A 22,219-nucleotide genomic window follows, 5' to 3' on the forward strand; every position below is an offset into this window, starting at 1 on the left:
AGTCCTACCCACTCCCTGAACCAAGTCTAGGTCACCATCCCCGCAGCAGTCCTGGAGAAAGGAAGCCAAGTGACATCCCGACCCATCTCCCCAGCCATGGCATTTGGCTCTTTGTTTTGTCACATGTTATTTTGAAGTCCCATAAAAGCAATAAACATGCCAAGGCATGTTGAGTCCACTCTGGGAGACGGGTCTGAGTCCCAGGGGTGTGGGCAGGGCATTAATGACCCAGGCGCCAGGCCAGGCCCAATGCCGGCTCTGAGGTTCCTTACACAAGACCCCTTCCCACCCCACCCCCTGGGGGCAGGGTCTGGGGGCTGTCCTGTGGCCAAGCAGGACAAACACATCCTGACGGGCTGGAACCACTTCCTGCTCACTGTCCGGCATTCTGGGGGAGCCGGTCTCTCACTTTGTGTACTCCCCGAGAAGGGAAAACTTCCTGTTTGTGAAGAAAAAAAAAGCCATCCAAATAGCTCGACGGCCCTTAGACATCAAAGTGTTCTTACAAAACAGCATCCTAATGGCTTAAGTATCAATGAATCAGGGACATATGGATCTCATTTGCCATAAAGTGCACACGGGTTTAAAAATCCTGAGGAAAAATGCCAGGCAAAATATGTTTCAGGTTTTATTGAACCAAAAAACTCTAAGAAGATGGATTTTCGATGGTCACCAAACCCAGAAGACAGGTCAGGCTGCTCAGGCTGACTGTAGAGAAAACTTAGTTCTCTTAAGCCACAGTAGCTTAAGCCACGGCCCTTGATAGCACAGACAAATTAAGTTAGATTTTGATGTAATTGAGATATAAAAGGCTTTTATAGGATCTTTTTCTTTATAGGAATATTGTAAGTGTATCTGAGAGGAGCCCAGCTAATTTGCTGGGAGAGCAGTAGGTTTGACATTTAGCTGTGCTCTGGGTTGGGGGCGGATCGGTGGCATTTGGAGGTACATCCAGGAAAGGGGGAAGGTTCAGGAAAGGAGACTTTGAGAAGCCTACCCAGAAAAATCTCTTGTTTTCCACTCTGAAACCATAACCGTTGGGAGGGAAAATGGAAGGAAAGATGGAAGGAAAGAGAAAGGGAGGAGAGAAAAGGAAAAAGAAAAGAAAGAAGGAAGGAAGGGGGGGGGGAAAGAATGTTTTAATGTTTTCCTATAATCAAAGTTTCCACATCAGGAAAAATGGTGTCACACTAAAATGTATTAGCAACTGAGTAGTTTTATGCTCTGCATTCAATTTTTCTAGTTATATATTTCTCCCTGGTTTGCAACCTTGCTTTGTGAAAAGTGTCATAAAGAAATGCTTTACCGTTAACGCACTCTGACTGGATCATATTTCAGGTTGTTACTCTCCAAGACATTATCGCAACGAGAATCCGTGTACTGTGGAGTGATCTGTCGGAGCCGCTTAGAGGGACAGATGAGAGGACTGGAATGGGGCCCGGGGTTCGTAATGAAACCCTAGCCCAGACAAGGGCCGAAGAGGAGGCTGTGGTTTGGGGGGTCTTGAGGAATTCACGTGGCTTCGCTCTGGATGGGTTCAAAACAGCTCAGTGCTGAAAGATGAACATTCCTGTCTTTTGGCTTCATTACCTTCCTTTACCCTTTAGTAGGTGAACCAGCTCTGGCCACTGATGCCTCATGCATGAGAACACCAGATTTCCATTTGGCTTTATTTTTAGGTGTGTGTGTGTGTGTGTGTGTGTGTGTTCTTGTCACTTTCAAGTGGAATATGGTATGTTATAAATAAAGCCCCACTTTCTCCCATCCTGATCACATACCATATGAGCATGTGGGGCGGGGGGAAGTGGAGGAATTGGGAGGGGGGGTGCAGATTCAGTACTGGTCCACATGCCTCCAAGATTTCCCTTTGAAAATCCCGAGGCCTGGCCCACACTGACATGAAATTATTATGTACTTTTGTTGTACAACAAATTATCATCCTATACTGTTGCAACAGGCGTTTGTACAGAGAATGCAGGTTGTAGTAATTTTGTCATATGGAGTAATATGTCACATAGACCATTCTGGATTTAGACCAATATATACAGTTTCTGGCCTAAGCAGTAACACATGTTTGGAGGAGAGACCGTTTCATTTTACTGGAATGGACAGTAAGTAGAAACACATTCCAGGTTTCTTTTTTTTTTTCCTCCTGCTCTGAAATTTGGCAGCCGGAGTCCTCCTTGCACTTGATCTCAGGTTTTCAGCTGCTTACGAACCATGTGCACAGAGCACTATGATGCCCGTGCGTCTAGTGACTGGTGTCTAATGAAATCTAAAATCACTGCCCAACAGATTTCCCAGAACCCCTCCAAGAGCTGTTTGAAATGAATGCAAATGGCACTCAAAATTTGCCCAATAACATGCTAGCTCAAGTTCAGGACTTTTCTGAAGCTAATTTTATGCTTTCGAAGCCTGGCCTTGTGAAAACTTTTTTTTTTGGAATGCCTGTGAGTCGATTCAAGATGGACAGACAGCCTGGAGAGGACAGTGGGTGTACTCCAGACCCCGGAGGTTCCAACGTGGAGACGCTCAGGTACCTGTTTGCCTGGATCCCCAAGGTGAGGCTGCATTACCTTGCCGCTTTGTCTGGATGCAGAGGGCGGACGCAGGCAGCATTTGATGCTGCTGACCCCAGGGTCTGGAAAAGTGGGGTTAGAGTTGGAGAAAAGAGCACGATCCGCGTCAGTTGGACACTGAACCTTCTTTGTGCTTGGTACTGACTGTATTTCATTCAAGTGCTCACAGTAATACCTTTTGCTAAGAAGGACACTGGTATTCAAACTCTGCAGGTTATCTATGGGATTTGATGATCAGGGCTGTCTGACCTAGAACTTGGGCTCTCTCCTCCTCCAGCAGCACTTTGCCCAGTGCCTAACGCATAGGAGGTCCTTAGTGAGGCTTTATTTTCCATGTGGTTAGTTTGTGGAGGCCCTATGGGATTATAAATTCTTGAGGTACAGGGACCCTGAATTTCCTTTATTTACCTTATTGCCCCTTTTGGGCCTTGTATCAGTGGAGATAATCCTTTACGACAATCATTCTCGATTGGGGACATTGTCCCCAACTGAGGACATTTGGCAATATCTGGAGACATTTTGGTCGTCACGAGTGGGCAGAGGGGTGTTACTGGCATCTAGTGGGTAGAGGCCAGGGATGCTGCTAACACAGGACAGCCTCCTACAACAAAGAATTATCCAGCCCCAAATGTTACTAGTGCTGATGTTGAGAAACCCCGGCTGTAGAAGAAAGGCAGTCAAGCCATGCATGGCTGTATGCTAGTAAAAACAATTCAACTGACTTGTTTTAAAGACTTTTTAAAAAGAACCGTAAATACCAAACATTCAATATATTTGCTTAGGAAGTTAAAACCATAGTCCCTCAGACTTAGGCCATAACTACAACAGACCGAGAATCAGTAAGGCTGAGAGAATTAAACTAGGACAGGAGCTTCTTAAGGGCAAGGATTATGTTATACTAGTTCTGTATCCCCTGTGAATAGCATACAAGCAGTGCTTAATGAATGCTTGCCGGGTGTTTGGTTGAACAAACAGAGCCTCTTGTCACACTAAATTGTACCAGTCATCGAACTGGTGCATGTCCTATGATCTAACAGATTCAGTTCTATAGTAATATCCCAGACTAGCCACTGATGGGGACCTCACTACTTCACAAGGGGGCTAATTCTGTGTTTGGATGACTATAGACATTAGAAAAAACAATGGCCTCTGATTATGATTTGGAGCTCCTCTTTTTGGGAAGGGGCCAATATCTGAAGTTCAATGATCATTGGTTAGAGGGACAAAATGGCCAGGATGAGATGGTATTTAACAGGGACCAGGGCTGTGTCTTGATCACCTCTCAACCCCAGGGCCTTTACCAAGTTCAGCAAGAGAAGAGCTACTTCTCCCTCTCACTCTGGAAAAAGAGTGGACCTTCCTTCAAGGCCACCTCCTGTCTCAGCGTCTGTGTCCACGACGCTCTCCCATGAGGAAAGCTCTTTGTCTCTGCCGGACCTCTCCTTCCTACTGCACGGGTATCGGCCCCCCTACCTCCGAAACCAGTATTTCTGGGGGTCAGAGCCTCAGAGGGCCAGGTGACATGGTGGGCTTTGAAGCCAGATGGCTCTGGGTTCCGGTTCTGGTTCTGTCACTATGCGACTGTGAGGCCATTGGGCCTTGGTTTTCCCATCTCTAAAATGGAAATGACTGGGGCACCTGACTGGCTCAGTTGGTAGAGCATGTGACTCTTGATCTCAGGGCCATGACTTTGAGCCCCATGTTGGACATGGGGCCTACTTAAAAAAAAAAATGGGAATCATGACTACTACCCGGGTCAGATCTGATAATAATATTCATATCGTAATATGAGTAAAAGTTATTATTTATTGAGTGCTTGGCAAACAGTGGGCCCAATGAGTTGCTTTGTGCACACTCTTTTTCATCTTTCTGTGAATGCAGTAAGTTTATTATACCCATTTTACCAGCAAGAAAACTGAGGCCCAGAGAAAAGTGACTTGCATGGGGCACCTGGGTGGCTCTGTCCATTAAGTGTTGGACTTCGACTCAGGTCACCATCTCATACTGTGTGAGTTCAAGCCCCACATCAGGCTCTGGGCTGACAGCTCAGAGCACAGAGCCTGCTTCGGATTCTGTGTCTCCCTCTCTCTCTCTCTCTCCCTTCCCCAACTCGTGCTCTGTCTCTCTCTCTCTCAAAAATCAATAAATGTTAAAAAAAAAAAATTTAAAAAAAAAGAAAGAAAAGTGACTTACTCAAGGTCTCACGGTCAGGAAGTGGCAGAAATGAATCCATACCCAGGACTAAGTGTTTCAGAGCTCAGATGCTCTTCAAGATCCCATAGCAATGCCCAGGTTATGCTTAATTCGTTAACTTCCTTTTCCCCTTCCAGTTCAACACTTAAAGATGGTCTTGGCTCGCTCTTCGGTGATTTCCTTGACTTGGTTTCAGTGTCTCAAATAGCCTATAAGCTCGGAAAGGCCGTGACCTCTCCTTTCCTGTGATCAACACTCTCTCCCTGCGTCCCTGTGTCCCCTGCAGACACAAGGTGGGTGCTCAGGTAACATTTGCTGACTTGAAACAGTACTGAAGGCCAGCATCTTGCCCCTCCTTCTATCCCTTCACACACACACACACACACACACACAGACTGCACACACACTCACACACATTCATCATCCTCATACTCAGACACACTCACACACACTTACATACACACCCTGCCCCTGGGTACCGTGTCCTTGGTGAGTGGGGGTCCCAGGTGGGGTCTGACTGCTGGTTTTCATCACGTTACAAGCCTGCCTGGGGAGCGAGGCCTCGTTTGGAGACGCAATATTAAATGGGTATGCTTTCCGCCGAAATTGTTTTTAAGCATGTACGTTTCAGATCCATTTAATCTCCAGCCATCAGTTGAAATCAAGCCGTTTCGTACATGTCACATACATTTTCGTCCTGGGAAGGCGTGTTTGTGGAGCCGTGCACGCCACATGTGTGTGCCAGGGGCAGGGCGAGGGGGCTGGGAGCAGGGAATGGCTTTTCCATGTGGGTAATTGTGGCCGTCAGGAGAGTGGCTCAGAGCAGTTACGCTTTCTCAGTTTACCAAAGCCCCAGCATCTGTTCTGAGGCGGAGCTGCTGGGTTCGGGGCGGCCCACGGCCCACCCCATCAGTGCTTGGGAGGCGCCCTCCCCGACAAGCCCTGAATCTGCAGAAACAAATAGAAGAAGGGGGAAGGGGAAGAAAACGATGTTGACACATGCTCTGAGGAGGCCAAGGAATTCTGTTTACTCCTCGGTGATATTTCTGCCTTTTGTTGTGGCAAAGACCTGCCTTTGACTGCATTGTTGAAACATCTTCAAAGTCTGCAGATCTGAGGGGGCATTCCAATAAAAACCTTTGTTAGGCTGCAGTGGAGAGAACCCCAAATTCAAATCAGGTCCCAGAACTTGGCAGCAGTGGCGAGAACTGGGCGGCATGAGCCGAGCGCGGGTGGAAGCCAAACTCGGCGTCCAGGCCGCAGGAGAGGGGCACAGGGCACTGGCAGGGATGGTTGCTAGGAACACTGTGGAGCCACGGAGAGCCCGATTTGAACCCCGGCTCCACCACCAATTCAGTGTGTTACCTTGGGCCGGCCACTTTGCCCCCTTGCCTCAGTTTTCTCATCTGTAAGATGGGGGAGGGGGGGAAGCAGCCATCTGTAAGGCTGGTGTAGAGGTCGGAGACAGAGTATGTAAAGTGTTTGGCTCGTGGGAGGTGTTAACAGATTTTAATTGCCCATCACCTTGCTAATATGGAAAAACTCGCTCCTGTGCCTCAGGGCCCCCTCTCTCCACTCTGAGCTTTGGGAAGAGGTAGCCCTGGGCACCCCACCTCCCCCACAAGACGAAGGAAAGCAGATCTGCGGGTTCCTTGAGACAGGGATGGGCCGCCTGGGTTAGCAGGTGTCTACAGTAGGCCAGCAAGGGGGATGACACTGTATGACCCACTCAGATAGGAATCAAGGAGGAAAGTAATTACTCCTCAGGAGGAAGGGACCTATGGGAAATGAAGCCCTAACTTACCCAAGCATGTCTCTGTCATCTGCAGACATTGCCTATCCCAGTCCCTGTAGGAGGTGGAGCTGGCTCCCATGTGGGTCCCTCTGATTCATCCACACTGAGCCAAGGTGGCCTCCGTGTCCGTAGTCCAGCCGTGGGCATAATTCAGTTTGAAATGTTCATTACTGCGTTTTATGTTTATCAGGCCATTCATTCAATTGGTAATTCAACAGGTGCTGAAGCACCTGCTGTGTGCCGGGCAGGCTTCGGACAGGGAGCTCAGTCAGACCCAGTCTAGTGGGAGGGTGGGCGGGCACATCCAAAAGGAGGAGCCCGGGAGGAACCCCGTTCCATCCGCCAGGGGCCGAACAGGGTGGGAGTGGACACATCAGTCTCAGAGAAGAAGTTCCCTGAACTGACTCACTTTTCTCCATCTCAAGACAACACGACTGCACCTACCTAATGTTTCAAAACTTCCCTTAAAACTGTTGTCAGGTGCCTACTTCATTAGACAATGTCTCTAAGACCAGGAGGGACTCAGTGAGTGAGGGTTGAGGATGGACATCTAGCTCGAGTGTGTGGGAGGTGAGTGGGACTGAAGATTTTCTAAGGAGACGTTGCGGCCTCGGAACCCCAATCTGGAAGCCCTTGGATGCCCAGGGGCTGCTCCATGTGCTGAGCGCTGGGGCATCAGGTAGGGATGCCAAGTTCTGTATCTTTTTTTTTTTTTAATTTTTTAAATGTTTATTTATTTTTGACACATAGAGACAAAGAGCGAGTCGGGGAGGGGCAGAGAGAGAGAGGGAGACACAGAATCTGAAGCAGGCTCCAGGTCCGAGCTGTCAGCACAGAGCCTGAGGCGGGGCTCGAACTCAGGAATGGCAAGATTATGATCTGAGCTGACGTCAGACGCTTAATGGACTGAGCCACCCAGGCGCCCCAGTTCTGCACCCTTTCTTAAAGGGGAAAACAATGAGCCTGGTCGGAGGAGTGGGGCAGAGTGACCAGGAAACACAGAACACGGCCATCTGGCCTAGTTGGAAGAGGTAAGTCATTGAGGAAGGTTTTCTGAAGGAAGTGACCTGTAAGCTGGAACGGAAGGGTGGTGTGGATGATACCACCTAGGCAAAGAGCAGCAGAAGGAGCTTTCTGGGCAGACGTGAGAAAGTGAGGGAAGCCTGGAGCAAGGCGGAGCTGAAACTACGCAGTGTGCTCGCAGTATATGTGAAGAAAAGGGTCTGGAAGGGTAATCAGAGGCCAGGTCCTGGGGCTGTGGTCCTCGGGTCAGGGGGTGACACCAGGGCCGGTGATTTTCTGACCTTACTCCATTCTGGATCCTTTGCCTCCATTCTCTGCTCTACCCCATGGTGTGCCCTGCTAGTTGCTAATGTGACCGGTTCTTTCTCCTGCTTGAATGCTCTACAGACCCACATGGTCCTCAGGACAAAATCCAGACTCCTTACCATGGTTTTCAAGGGTCCCCAAATCATAAATAGCATGGTTACACTTTCTGAGCTCTGTCTCCCCTCCACACCCTAAACACCTGGTAGTTCAGGGTCAGGTCCTCTTACATCTTGAAAACTCGAGGGCGGGACACTCACCAATGTGACAGATGAGAAAGCCGAGGCTCACTTTGCCCATGTAGTCTGGCATGATTCCATTCCTATTTCTTCTTCCCAAGGTGAGGACAAGGAAGTGGCCGTCCTGAACCGGGCTCTTGTTTGGTGGCTCTTTGGCCACTGGGGTCCAGAACACATTAGTGACTCTCGCTTCTGACCAGTCTAGTGATAATTTATGCCATCATGCCTGCTGTGAGCTCTAGCTTTCCATTACCTCACGCCCAGCTCCTGGGTCACTGGCCAGACTCATGGGCAGGAAGTCATCTTCCCTGCCCACTGTTGCTTCCACACAGGGGCAGTGAGAGTGGGGGAGCACTGACCCCCGTGGGGTCACCATGCCAGGGCCGTAGGGGACCCACTCCAGGATGTTGGGGGTCAGGAATGTGTGTGTGGGAGGAGGTAGCTAGGTGACAGAAGGACCCAGTGAGAATCTTTCATGCTGGCAAGAAAACCTAACATTTACTCAGTGCCTACTCAGTGCCTCAGTGCCTCAGAGCCTACTCAGGCTCTGGGCTGAATGCTTTACATATTTTAATCTCATTTAACTTTACAGCTCTAAGATTAGAGATAGTTATGGTCACCGACCCCATTTTACAGATGAGAAAACTGAGGCACAGAGAGGTTAAATTAATTGCCCAAAGTCATACAGCCTGCCGTGCTGGAGTTTGAACTGGGAAGTTGGACCATTGGACATGTGCTCTTGTTAAGCGGCTTTCTTTCATGCTTCCCATTTTACAGATGGGGAAGCTGGGGCCAGAGGGGGAAGAAGGGATTGTCCCACGCAGTAGGACCTCAGAGAACAGCTATTCCATGATGTGAAAAAGTCCAGGTGCTTTCTGGCTACACTTACTTGCTGAAGAAAATACACCTTGCCTTTGGTAATTTGGCTCTGTGGTCACCCAGACGTGGGTTCAATCCCCACTGAGTGATGTTGTCCAAGCAACTTCCCCTCTTGGAGCCCCACTTTCCTTACGTGTGACATGACACCAGTGCACCCTCTCTCGTGCCTTCATGGGCGGGGGAGGGGCTGAGGACAGTGATTTGCAGGAAGAGTGAGCAGGCAACACAGGGGAACCACTTGTCTTAACTGCCATCACCCCATCAGCTTCCACACAGGATCGGGCGTCCCGGTGGTAAGAACACTAGTGTAATAAGGACTAAGATCAAGGAATGCAGGGCAAAAGACAGTAGCTAGAGAAAGAGGAGAGAAGTCACATCATGAGGCCTCGAGAAGATAGCCCTTCTGGCTTAGCGGGCAGTCTGCTGGAGCTGTGAAGCAGTGACCTTTCGGGTCAGGATCCCTGGGCCCAGATCTCAGCTCCACCACTTACTGGTTCTTGGACTTCGGGCAGATGACTTAACCTCCCTATGTCTCTGTGTCCCCGTCTGCAAACGAAACTAGCCCTTGGGGTCATGGTCGTGAGGGTTCCCCGAGCTAAAGCAAAGAGCGCGGGGCTGGCTTTGAGTGTACTATTCCTGACGCGACACGTGTTTGCACAGCCCTGGACGTGGAGCCAGTAGGACTGTTCCGAGGACGAAATGAGATTCAGCCCGATTAGCCAGTTGCATCTGTTGCCCGGAACTCGGACACAAGGACGGTCACGTTTTCTCCATTCTGCTAAGGCACCTTAAATCTGGCTCAGCTCTTTAGGGGTGCAGAGTAGGGACAGGCTTGCTTTCCCTAAACGAGAATTCTGGAAACCTTACGTGGACCGAAAATCAGGGCTGGGCGTCTGGTCTTCCTTACTTGTCCAAGGCCTCAAACTCTGTTGTCAGGGATTCTCTGCTTGTCGCATCCACTCCCTTGGTGCCCATCTGGGCTATGGATACTTCACTGGGCTTCTGAGGACAAGGCAAGGCAAGGCCAGCCTCCTGAGGGTCTAACCTGTGCAGTTGGACAGAGCCCCATGCTCAGAAGGCCTAATGCTTGGCTTAACTGCTCTCTGTCACTGTCTGGCAATTCTGAATAATTTTGGAACAAGGGATTTGCATTTTTGTTTTGCACCGGGCCCTGCAAATTAGGTAGCTGGTCCTGCCCGGAGGGTCTGTGTCATTCTCCCTGGAATGATTCTACTCCTCCAGGGCCCTTTACGGGAGCAGGAGGCCCCTGTCTGCTGCTTGGGGAGCCCACACCCTCCACCACGTACCCATCCTTGGAAATCTTATGTGTCTTTCATTTCTCGGAATTGGACAGGCCAGTTCTTTGTGTCTCCGAACCTAACATTTTGAAAATAGCTAAGCCCCTTACCTCTTGCATGGGCTAGGGAAACCTCTGTCCTTTAGGGCACAAGCTCTCCCCCGCCTTTCCTCCTTCAAAGAGAAAAGGGGAAATCCTCTTACTCTTTCAAGAGCAGCCTCCTTGAACCCCTCACACAGCTTATTCCTCCATCAGGGAACATTGCCTGAAAGCCGGGTAAGTCATAACTCCTTGAATTCACACGGCCTGAGGTCGACTGTCATTAATGCTCCTATTTTACAGATGAATAAACTGAGGCCTAGAAAGGTTCAGAGACTTGCTAAAGATCACACAGCTTCCCAGCTTCCCCACTCTTCTCAAAGTTTTCATAGACCTGGCCAGAGAAGGGAGGCAATGGGAGTATGAGTCAGCAAAGTTTTCATCGATGTAATTTTCAGTCCTCTAAAGTAAAAGCATGGGCTCAGTCTATAACTCAGAGAAATCTAGACTATTTCCTATTACATACCTACTATATGATGGACACAGTCTGGAGAGTTAACATGCATATCTCTTTTGTTCCTCACAATAGCTCAGTGAGGTGTTATACTAATGCTCCCATTGAGCAGATGAGGAAACTGAGGTTTGAAGCAGCTCAGAACCACGCTCGAGGTCACAGGGGCTAGAGAATTAGAAGCTGGGAAGTTATCATTGTTTTTAGAAGGAAAACTGCCTCTCGGCTGGTTTGTTAGCTGGGAGGCTGTGAAGGGCCGCCCCGTCCCAGTTACATCATGCGGTGCGGTCGGGAAGGTCCATGTGGGAGACGCAGAACTGCTGGGAGGATGGTTTCAATTTTTGAGCCATGGTCTGACCACTTATGTTTTCGAAAATTAAAAATTAAATCTTGCCTCTGGCCCGAGAGCCAAGAAGCGATATTCTGCTGGTGGAGTCCTGCGCACTGGTCCTTGTGAATTGGGAGTTCTCCGTGGTGAGGGAAATGACAGTTGTGGTTGCCAAAGCGTAGATCATCCTTCCTGCAGCCCTGGAACCGAAGAGTTACTGCCGTGGGTGAGAGCCGGGTGCCTCCGGGTGCTGGTGAATTTGCAAGACCTCAATATTCTGGGATCTGCTAGAAACTCTATCCAGGAGCAGGGCGGAGCTGCGCACTGTGCGGGGGCCCTGCCAGTGGGGGGAGAGGTCAGGGCCTAGAGGACAACGCCTATTCAGGCAAGAGTCTGCAGCAGGAGCCAGGGGAATGCATGCTCGCGACACGGCTTCTGCAGGACCACCGAGTCTCTGGAACTTTCTTCTTTCTCTCTCTGAACTTGTCCCCAGAGAGCCCGGTCCTGTCAGGCCTGCCACCAAATAGCCCTCAGATCTGTTCGCTCACCTCTTGGTCTCCCTGCCCCGGTCCTTGCTGCCTCCCCACTGGTCACTGTACCAAGAGGAGGACCCGACCAGACTTCTGGGGCAAAACCTTCAGGCGTCCCCACTGCATAAACCTGACACATTTGAGGATCTGGCGGTGGCCTGGCTCTCCAGCCTTGTCCTCTGCCACCTTTTCCATGCCAGTAATGGCAAACCATGGGAAGTTCCCCAAATATGCCCCCATCTCTCCCACCCTTTGCCTCTTCTGCCTCTCTGCCTGGGAATGTCATGGTCACCTGCCCTAACTCCACTGGCAGTCTTCCTGGATGTCAAGCTCAATCTGGGAGAAACTGGAGTTGGTCTCTTGCCCTGGACTCACAGCTCCTGGAAGGCAGTAACTGGTACTTCCAGGTTCCCAGCTCCATGAGTTTGTCAAATTACAGTAAAAGGAAATCAAGTTGAGTCTAGCTCCCGCGGAGTGTAGAGTCCCAGCAACAGACAATGAAGGAGAGAAGATTCTCCGATCTAGAGAATCCAGAGCTCCAATCCTAGATCAGAATCTGACTGATAGTTCTTGTTCAATTAAATATTTCTTGAGCACATGCTGTGTGGTCCAGGTTCAGTTACAGGGCTCGGGACTAGATCCTGTTTTGTTGGCTACTCTCCACAAGGTTTCCTGGAGGGCACAGATGAGATGGGGAGCGAGAATCCACATGTCAGTGAGCAAACGCAAGTGCAGTTACAAGCTGGGGTAAGACACTGAAGGGAGAAAGCCAATTGAGAAAGTAGAGGGGCCTACTTGGACCGTGTGGTCAGAAGGTGTCTGGAGAGGGAGGCATTGACGCTGAGGACTGGAGGCCTTGGGAAAGGCCCTCCAGGTTGAGGGATCAGCACTGGCAAAGCCTGGGAGGCGGGAAAGAGCTTGGTGCTTTAGAGGGACATAAGGGGAGTGGGTGTCACTGGAGCGGAGTGAGGGAGGAGTGGGCGACATGCAAAAGGCAGTCTGGATGCCTCTTCTCTCATCCTCCTTGTAGCTCAGCCCCTTTCTTGCCCTGGAAAACCCTATCTTTGAACAGCATGATGCTTTCTTGGGGAAGTGTGTGCAGGCCCCCTGGCATCCCCTACCCCCATGAAGGGCTGTCTGCTCTGTCAGCCTGGGTATGGGAAGAGGAAGTCAAGACCATTGGGGAACTTATTCTCCGGGCCCAGAGGGACCAAGTGGATGGCAGGTTTGGCTTTGAAGTTGCTCTTTTCTGAGATCACATCTTTGGGAGAAATGCAAGCATACCACAACCCTGGGGGACACTGCAAAGACATGCTTTAAGCCTCCCCGTGGGTGCTGGCTGATAAGAAGAGGGAGGCACCTTGGACCTCCCCCCGTGCCTGAGGTGGAGGTTCAGCTTAGTGGTTGAGGGTGCAGGTGCCTGAGTTTGAAGATGCATTTCACCCTGTAACTACTGGTAATCTTGGATAACTTACTGGAACATCCTCCACCCCCCTCCCCATCCTGTTTACATAAAGGAGAAAATAGGACATAGAGTCAGCATGAGATTAAAGGAGTTATTGAATGTCAGGTATTTGAAGAGTGCCCAACACATAGTAGCGGTTCAATGGGCTTCAACAACTATTATTGTTAATATTTGTATACCTTTTAAAAAAACTGGTTATTTATTTAGTTTTGAGACAGAGAGAGACAGAGCATGAGCAGGGGAGGGGCAGAGAGAGAGGGAGACACAGAATCTAAAGCAGGCTCCAGGCTCCGAGCTGTCAGCACAGAGCCCACGATGCGGGGCTCGAACCCACCAACCGTGAGATCACGACCCGAGCCAGAGTTGGACGCTTAACAGACTGAACCACCCAGGTGCCCCAAGTTTTGTTATTAATCACCAGGCCTCACGTGCCTGAGGAATTGCCCACACCTGGCCAGCAGAGCGTGAGGTACTGAGAGGCCACAAGCCTCAAAGTTCTCCAGAAACGTCCACTGCGGTTCGACAGAGTGTCCACGGTGCATTCGGTTTGTTGTACCCAGCAGCTGGTTCCCCAGGGAAATTCTCGCTGAGATTTATTGGGTACAGGGACAGGTAAATATACTGTTTATTCCTTCCTTCCCTCCAGCGTTTCCATCCAGGGATGCTTGGGTGCCGTAATGGAAATCTGGGGTTTATATTCTCATTAAACTCAATGAGCAACCTGATCCTATCTGTGTCCAACTTCATTTCATCCAGTTATCAAGCGCTGGGCCTTAACAAAACCAAAAATTTAAAAAGTAAAAAAAAAAAAAAAGAAAAAAAAAGAAAAAAAAGCCTTTTTATTGTTTGTTTTCCCTACAGCCATTTTCCTCTGATTTAAAGTCATGTGATTCCAGTGAAATATGATCCATATGTTTTTGATTCATTTGCTGATTAACTAATGATTGTAAAAATGGCTTTGAAATGACAAAGTTTAGTACAAAGTCTCAGCTTCATTATTATTTACACTTAGACATCAAATAGCTCTTGTGAAAGATTTTGTTAAGTGGCTGAGGGGCTTTTCTGGTCAAATTTCTGTTTTCTTTTGAATTTGCGATGGCGGCTGCTGCTTTTTCTTCCACCTCCTTCTCCTCTGCCCCTTTTTAATTTATTTTGGGTGAGAATTCATTAGAACTTGAGTCCGGAAAGCTTGTTTGAGATTTAGACTCATCGTGGTGAGTAGTGGGTTGTACGTCCACCTGAACAAGCCTGTTTCGCCCCACAAAGAACCCACGGCCTAGAAAACTGGGCGAACTTCTCAGGTGAGGCCATCAGGGATCAGGTGGAGCGTTCAAAGCATGTTCAGGCTCAAAACAAAACTCTAAGATTTCAAAACTGGGAATAAAACGGTCTAGGGATGTTTGTTTTTTTGAGATATTTGAAGAGGAAAAGAAAAAAAAATCTAGGGGAATTGGTTGGATTTTATCTGAGAAGATTTATTTGTTCAAAAGTGAAAAGTTACGGGATCCCAAATCAAAGATAGATTTTTGTCTTCCTGTTTGTTTTTATCCTGCATTCTTCCTTCTCCCCACATCCAGGCTTTTGCCAAACGCCGTGGAAATTTTTCTTCATGAGCCCTCGCCCGTCAGCCCTGTGTTCTCCCTCTCCACACAACAGTTCTTTTTCTCTCTCACCAGGACCTGAACCATCACATTCGGTGGGCCTCTTGGCTTCTATCTTCCACCCTACCCCAGAAGGAACTTTCTAGTGTGTAGCTCAGAGCATGTCCCCCTGGTGCTTAAACTGTCCAAAGTAATGGTCTTTGTGGGTCAGTACTTACTGTATACAGTCTCTCTGCTTATCATGGATCGGCCTCCCTTTAGCCTCACTTAGATTCTTTGAAGGTTGTACCATACCCTCCCCATTTCACAGATGGGGAAGCTGAGAATCAGAGAAACAGAGTCACCCAGAGAGGAAGGACAGGACAGGAGGTCCAGCCCAGAGTCCTTGCCCCTGACCTGCAGGCTCTACCTCCCTGGGGTCCCTGCAGGAGTAAGTTCAAACTGCTGAGCATGGGCCCCAGGCCTGTAGTCCCTCGCCTGTCCCCTCTCCAGCCACATCTGACACTCCTCTCCTACGTATGCTCTGGCCTCCAGCGGTGCCAAACAATTAGTTCACACTTCCATGGCCAGGCACAGGCTGTTCCCTCTGATAGGAAACGCCCTTCTGCTCAGCCCCAGCTGTGCCCGGCACGCTTCTGTTTGTCCCTCAGAACCAACCTCCCGGGGTCGTCTTCTGCAAAGTCTCCCTCACCCACCTTGTCTTGGGTGGGCACTGACTGTCTCTGCCCTCCCAGCATTCCCACCCCTTCCTTCTCCTAGCGCCAGCACCCTCATGTGCAATCTCAGGAATAAGCAGGGAACCCAGACCTGGCCAATAGCTGACCAATGGCCTCACCTCTCTGGCCACGGTGATTGAGACCAGAGCAAGTTACATGGGACCTGAGCAAATCCAATGACGCTCCATCCTGGGCATTTGGCTGAAGTTAAAAGTAAACAGAGACTCTCTTTTCACTGGGATTGCTAACCACCTTGGCTTTGTAGACTAAGGAGCAGGTAACCTCTCTCTGGGGGACATCTCGCCTGTCAGGGACCCTTCTTGAAATTAAAGTCAACATGGCTGAAAGCACAGCTCAAAGCTGCAAAGAGATTCCTCTTAACCTTCAGTTCCTGGATCAAACCATGCTTGAAGCCAATTCCCTGAACTTTGGGGAAACATGAGCCAGTCAGTCTCTGCCCCACCCCTGCCTCTTCTCCTCTTAAGCCAGTTTGAGTTGGACTCCCGTCACTTGCCATCGAGTCATGGAGAATATCTCATCCAGGACAACACTCTCTCCCCCTGGCAACCCCAGGGCACACACATGTGTCGTTCCTCATGCATTCACCCAACTGCAATTTGTTCAATCACATATGTGAGCTACTGAACTCTGAGCTTCCTGGGAGCAAAGGCTATGCCTTCTTGAGCTCTGTTGTCTTGGCAGAGGCTAAGATACAGCCTAAAGTTGGCATTAAAGTCATGGACTTTGAAGTCCATCAGACCCAGGTTCGAGTTCCAACTCGGCCACCTGATGACTGCACAGCGTTGGCCGCATTCCTTACTCTGCCTCCTTTCTAGTCTCAATTTCCTGAACACTCATTATAAAGGGTCATTAGGAAGAATGAGGGAGGAAGTTTCCACTACCCTTAGCACTGGGTCCTGCCAATTCTAGGCATTTAATAAGTGCTAGCTATGATTATTACTACATGTTGTTGGTCCAGTGGAGGCAGTCCTATGAAAATCATGGATAATCCCGGGAGTGGTGCAGCTCGGGTTTGGGAACAGCCACAGCCACAGCTACCTGAAATTGCGGTGACATTGTTCCGGACATTTGGAGACTCAGCGCTGGGACAGGTGTAGGAGCACGGGAGGAAGTGAGCAGCCCCTCCCAGCCCTGCCCCTGAGGCCATGGCAGTTCTCAGGGCAGAAATGGGCATGGAAATGTGGGCCAGAGGAGGAAAGTCTAACTTCCCAAGGCTCTTTTTGACCAGCTTGCACACCCTCACCCCACACTCGGATTGGGGCAGAGAGGAGCATGGTTAGGAGTTTGGGTGTTGGAGTCAGGCCATTCTAGGTTAAAACCTTGGCTCCCCGCTTCCCTAGCTGTGTGTCTCTAAGCAAGTTACTTACCCTCTCTGAACCTCTGACTCTTCAGCTTCAAAATGAGTTGTCTAGAAGAAAAAATGAGATCATGTAATGTAAGCTCTTAGACCAGTGCCAACAAATGGTAACTGTTATGATCAAAGATTAAAATAAAATCTGTGAGGACTCCAACTTCATGCTGTCCCAGAACCCAGACCAGCCATTTGGATGGTAGCAGGAGCTGGGGCTCTAGGATATGTCTTCACAAGCCTCTGCTCAGTGGGATTCGATGGACAAACTCAGTCCTACCCCAAGAGTTGTGGTGGTAGAGAATGTGGATGTTGAAGCCCAGCTGCCTGCTGGTGAATTCTGGCTCTCCTAACTTATTTACTCTGATGTTTACTCCGCTTCCCTGTGCCTCAGTTATCTGCTCTGTACAATGGGGATAATCGCAGTATCTACCTCATGGGGTGGTTTGAGAATGACTAATACAAATAGTCAATACACTTAGAATTGTGCCTGACCCATTACCAGTTCTCCATAAATATTTGCTATCAGTAATTCCTAGAATAATTTAGTGACTACCTATTGCAGTAGAAGATCTCGATCTCAAAAGAAATGGAGGAAACATGCTTGGCCTCCGTAAGCGTGTAGTCTGAACTGGGGCCATAGTGAGAAGTAACAGTACAATGATAGCTAGTGAGTTCGAAAGCAGAAGTGACCACGTTCCTTTGACTTAGCGAGGAACAAAAACCAGAAGCTCTTGGACCAGGCTCCTGGTCGCCATGAAGCGTGTGGATCCAGTCCTGAAGACAGTGGACTCTTCTTGTGTGACCTACCCAGAAGAATAGCTCTCTTCCTCCATTTCAGCCCTGTGGGTCTGGGGGAGGCTGGCGCTCAGAGAACCCCACTTTCCCAGCCACAGGGGTATCATGGCCAAGGCCCAGAAGTGGTTGGCCCGGCAAGGGCTCGTGACCCAGCCAGCACCTGGCTCGTGACCCAGCCAGGCAGGGAAGAGCTGTCTCTTCTGTAAGATGGGGACTGTATGGGCCATGCCCCCAGCTTTGTGGGGTTGCTGACGTGAGGGGATGAAGCCAAGACAACATAGGGAGGTCAAGGTGAGGGGAGAGAGAGAATGGATTCCCAGGTCTTGAAGTCCACCCGCCCATCTCCTTCATCCGCTGATGATCACTCCTTTCCATGGCTTAGTTACATGAGCCAATGGATCCCCTTGGTTACCTCAGCTGCCATGTTGCATAGAATCTGACGTGCTGTGGATCATAGATGCACCATTATTATTTTTTTATTTTTTTAATGTTTTATTTATTTTTGAGAGTGGGAGAGAGACAGAGTGTGAGTGGGGAGGGGCAGAGAGAGAGAGAGAGAGAGAGGGAGACACAGAATCCGAAGCAGGCTCCAGGCGCTGAGCTGTCAGCACAGAGCCCATCGCGGGGCTCAAACCCACGAACTGTGAGATCATGACCTGAGCCAAAGTCTGACAACCGACGAGCCACTCAGGTGCCCCTATGCACCATTATTTAATGTGCCAATGAACTGTCCGTGGATTGCAAGGCACAATGAGAAACTGTGGGGTTAGGGGAGGGGATGTCCTTGAGGAGATGAATACTGTGGTCTAAACTGGGCATCTGTCTCTCACAAGAATAAGATTCCAATTCATTCATATGCCCTTCCTCTCCACCCTGGACGTTCGCCCTGAGCACAGACAGCTTGGGGTGGCTTCCTCTCCTATAGGAGAGTTATTTGGGAGGAGGAGGGAAGAGAAGCAGCCGGTATACCTGCAGAAGTGGAAGGACAACGTGTAGAGCCATTCCTGTCCCATAAGAAGCAAAGCTGTGAACTCTGGGCTGGGGCACATGCTGGGAAGTCTAAGCAAGCATGTACTGTATGCTTTTCACCTCATTCCCTTTTCACATCAACTTGCGGGAGAGCTGCAGCTATCCTGATTTTTCAGAGGGGAAAAGGAAGGCATGCTTAGGTGAACCTGCTCGGCCAAGGTCAGGCAGTAGGACACCACAGGGCCAAAATCCCAACCTTCCTGACTTGTGGCATCCTTTCCCCCTTGGAGCCTGGCTGATTCTACATGTTTGGTCTTAATTATCCCTAACATTATCGAACAAGACACACTCTGAGAAGAGAGAGCAAAAGTGTTGCAGAGCAATGCTGTCCCTGAGTGGCCACGATCAATACTCACCCCCCCGAAGTCTTAGAAATTCATGGGGAAAACAGTGGCCATGTGCTGATGTCTCCTCGTGGCCATCCCATTTGCATTTGAGCACCTCCAGGTATAAGGGAGACTGTAAGGTGCTGGAGGTGGCCTGGGCTGTCAGGGGCTCAGAGTATGACCTTGGGCATACCCACGGTCACTTCTGTTCCGTGGCCTCAGTTTCCCCATCTTTAAAATGACAGGACCAGCTCACCTTTAAGGCTCTCCTGGACCAAATGTGAACCTTGGGCACTAACTTTAAGTAATTCACAGTTTGCAGAGATCTCATTTGATCCTCTCACCCAGCCCTTCTCAACCTAGTTTTCTGTTGGCATGCATGTGATGAGGTCACCACACACGTGGCATTCTGCCATGCAGAATTCCCACAGGCCACTTTCACATTTTGTCCTTTTTCTCTCAAATTTGCATTTGAGAATGCAAATGGGGAAGGGTGACATTGTCACAGGGCTAACCTTGGAGACACTTTCAATGGAATGATTGTAACCCAAAACATTGGAAATATTAGTGCTTTGACATTAGCAAATAATTACATTGCCAGGCTTCTCCCAACTGATTCTGACCCACAAGGTTGTCTAGACACAGTGGATCAAAGCCACGGCTGTAATGAGCCCAAGAGGAGACAGCACTGGCTTCAGACTCATGTAAGGAGCTAAAGCAAATGGTATTTTAATAGCTGGTGTCAAAATTCCTCCTAGGAAGGGAATTGTGTTTTAATATAGATTGAACTGAGGGAGGTAGGACACTGAGGGCCCTAGGGACAGTGTCCAGCACAGAGACAGCTCAGGAGGAAGGAAGGGAAAGGAGCAGGGAGGGGAGAGGTGGGGAGGAAGGAGCCAGCAAGAGAATGGAAGCCTCTCCTATGTTGGATGTCTCTCTGTCGTGTGATACCCAAACTTTCAGACACTCTCCCAAATGATCCAGTGGTACATGCATGTCTGTGTGTGTGTGTGTGCGTGTGTGCACACGCGTGTGTGTGATGAATTCATCAGATGGGGCTATCAGACAACATACATATTCTTACTGTAGGAGCCAAGAAGCATGACCGATGATGAGACCCCAAACCTCTGAAAATTCACAGAAGTGTTAGAAGGTTCTAATCTGCTCCAGCCGATGGGATTGAGGTCTTCAGGCAACCCTAGCTAGACCTGCAGCTGACATGGCTTCATCTGACCTGTGGGTTTTCACCCGTTATGCAGATGGGTGGCCAAAAGGGCTTGCCAAAATTGAGCAACACTTGCTCATTTTTTCCACCCAGATATTTGTCGCTCATGGACCCTGATCCCGTCTCTCCATCTTCTCCTTCAAGGCCCAGCATATTCACCAATTTAGTAAATCCCTGGACAATCGTGGTGCCTGCCCTTCCTCAACATTTATTTAGTTAGGTTTTTATTTTGAAATAGTGTTAGATTTACAAGAGTTAGGCAGTGAGAGGGTTTCCACATAGCCTTTACCCAACTTCCCCTAATGCAAATATCTTCTGTGACATTCGTCCCAACTAAGAACGTTGATGGGACACTATTAAACTACTCCTAGGGCATCAGCCTTATGCCAATTTCACCAGTTTATTCGCTAACGTCCTTGCTCCTGTCCAGGATACCGTGTCGCATTTAGTCATTATGTCTCCTTGGCCTCCTCCCATCTGTGAAAAGTCCCCAGTCCGTCTTCGTTTTTCATGACTTTGAGTATTATACATGTTGGCTCTCCACTTACACACTTACCAATTCATCCAATTGACCCGTCAGCTCACCCACGTGGTGTCAGGGCTCTGCCAGGCACCGGGAACTCAGAAGTGAATCAGGTGAGTTCCCTGATCTCAAGGAGCTTACAGACAAGGGGATTAGCAAGAAGCAGACCACAAAATCAGAGTGAGAAAAGTCGCGGCAGGGGAAGGCACAGGTGGCAAGAGCTGAACCCATGAGTGTAAATGGAAGGGCTGGAGCCTGGAGTGGAACCACAGAGCAGCAGAGGGATGGTCCGCCCTCAAGGGCCACCTGATTGTATAAGGATCTGGATCAGTGAGGCATCAGTGCAGATAGACCCGATACCTCATCCCTATGCAGAAACATACTTCAACAGCAATACCTAAGCCCCGTGTATGATAGGAAGGTGTTGTGTCCACTCCCCACTCCCCCAAGATAGATAGAAGCCCTACTGCTTGGTACCTGTGAATGTTACCTTGTCTGGAGATCTTGCAATACATGCTACACACAGAGATCCTTCTGGGGCCCTCTTACCCCGTTAGGCCTTCTTTTTATTATTATTATTTTTAAATTTTTTCATGTTTATTTGAGAGAGAGAGAGAGAGAGACTGAGCAGGGGAGGGGCAGGACAAGAGGGAGACACAGAATCTGAAGCAGGCTCCAGGGCCGGAGCTGTCAGCGCAGAGTCCGATGAGGGGCTCGAACCCACGAACCACAAGGTCATGACCTGAGCCGAAGTCGGACACCCGACCGACTGAGCCACTCAGGCGCCCCAGTTAGGCCTTCTTTCTAAGTGAGGTCCTTTCCCGAAGGCTATAGCCCAGCTATTTTCCATAGTCCTCACTTAGCCCATGAGAAAAGTCCACCTTCTTTGCCCCACCAGACTCTGGAAGGGCACGGCAACATTCTCTCTTTCGTTAGTTCTCGTGAGCAGACCCCCAGGCTTTTGCCTTCAGACTTCCCTCGTGAGAGTCAGATACCATGTCTAGGTAACTCCAGGTGTTCCAGTTCAGTTTTCCCAACGATTTTTCTACCACCTGTACACTCCAACAGCATCACAGGGCGAACCTGCAGCAGAACATCTAAATAAAAGTGCATAGTAAAGACATAATTATTTCACATAACACACTTCCAGGTTGGTCCAGAGGCTCAGTAGCTCTGGATTAATGTCTCTGTATGAGTCTCTTTGACTCAAGAGGGCAAGATGGCTGCAGCCTCTCCAGGGATCACAGCTTCATCAGCAGAGTCCAAAGTGCATGTGCGTGTGTGTGGGGGGGAGGAAAGGACATTTTCCTGAGTGCCTCTGCCCTTAGTCTTTCTGAAAAGCTCCTGGCGAACTTTCCCTTCCCCCTTACGCTTCATTGGCCAGAATTGTAGGACCAATCCTAGACCAATCACTGCCAAGAAGGAATGGGAGCACCAAAACTGGAATAGAA

This window comes from Prionailurus bengalensis, chromosome A1, assembly GCF_016509475.1.
Source record: "Prionailurus bengalensis isolate Pbe53 chromosome A1, Fcat_Pben_1.1_paternal_pri, whole genome shotgun sequence".
Lineage (NCBI taxonomy): Eukaryota > Metazoa > Chordata > Mammalia > Carnivora > Felidae > Prionailurus > Prionailurus bengalensis.